The sequence below is a fragment of the Aptenodytes forsteri genome, unplaced genomic scaffold, assembly GCF_000699145.1.
Source record: "Aptenodytes forsteri isolate BGI_AS27 unplaced genomic scaffold, ASM69914v1 Scaffold377, whole genome shotgun sequence".
Lineage (NCBI taxonomy): Eukaryota > Metazoa > Chordata > Aves > Sphenisciformes > Spheniscidae > Aptenodytes > Aptenodytes forsteri.
Genome location: NW_008796176.1, coordinates 270,016 through 271,446, shown reverse-complemented (window position 1 = coordinate 271,446; position 1,431 = coordinate 270,016).

Sequence of the window (1,431 nt, the reverse complement as noted above, 5' to 3'; positions counted from 1 at the left end):
GGGGAGTAAGCCAGCAGCTGTGTGGTGCTTAGTTGCTGACTGAGATTAAACCACGACAGTGTCTGATATCAGAGAATGTGGTTGGAGCTTTTTTAATGCATGTTACATTAATTACTGCACTCAGAGCCAGCAGATAAACAATTAATTTATGGTTGGAGCTTTTTTAATGCATGTTACATTAATTACTGCACTCAGAGCCAGCAGATAAACTCAATTAATTTATGTGTTTTTCCTTTGGTCTATGCTGTGAACAAATTTGGTTCTTACATTTTCTACTCCCAAAGTAAATGCTTTCAACTGTTTTTTTTTTGTTGTTATTGTTGTTTGTTTGTCTGATTTTAAGTGTCTTAAATAATCTTAATATATTTAATTATTATAGATTGATTATTCCATTTCCCAAAAGGCTAGTGAGTGGCTGAATGACATGATTAGAACTAGTAGGTGTACTTGCATAGTATTTGACATTTTTAAATATTTAAGTACCAATATTAACCAGTTCTAACTAACATGTAAAGATTAAAAGCACCAGTTTGATTAGATTGTCAATTACTACCCATAAGTGAGTAAAACCAGCAGGAATCATAGGAATAAAAAAGAGTTGGGAGAACAATAGAAAGTACAATAATCATGTATTTGAAACTTATCTTTACTAAATGAATTAAGGATTTATTGCTCGCGTGTCTTAAAGTATATTGTCTTTATCCTCACTCATGACACATAAATGAGATTTAGAGACTAGACATTTTCACTAGCAAAATTCGTAATGTTTAAAGCAATATCTGTTCTCCTAAGGATGTCACATAAGACCAGGAAATAATTGCCTTGAAAATAAAGCTTACTTGAATTCCAAGACTTTGTCAGCTAGCTTTAGAAGAAATGAAATAGTTTTGAGGAAAAACAGAAACAGTTTTCCTGTAAAATTATTAAATTATTTTTCAATTAAAAGTGCTTGGATATTTTTAGATATTGTAGCTAAGGATACACCTACTGCATAATTAATGTTGTTGTTAAACTGATTTAATTATTTGGTGACTTAATGAGCTAAATTCAGGAGGAATTTAATGTTCAACCCCTACAAATTACTACACTGTTCCCAAATACTAAAGGAATGTGCACAGCTGAGAACTTCTACTTCACAATACTTCAAGGAGTTTTTGGAGGAAATTAGCAGATCAAGAATAATGACCCTATATGCAATGTGTGAGTGAGCATACAAGGACCATGACATGTTATTGAAGGGGAAAGCTTGGATCTACCTGTAGTCTGTAAGGTGATCTGGATTTTATCGTGTAATTCTCATTCTTGTCCAGACTGTGACTGAATTATTCTTTTGAGGTTGACTGCATGAAAATGGACACTTTAGGTCATTGACATCAAAGTTGGTTGAGTTGATGGAAAGATTATGCTTGAAGAAATAAAAATGATAGGAAG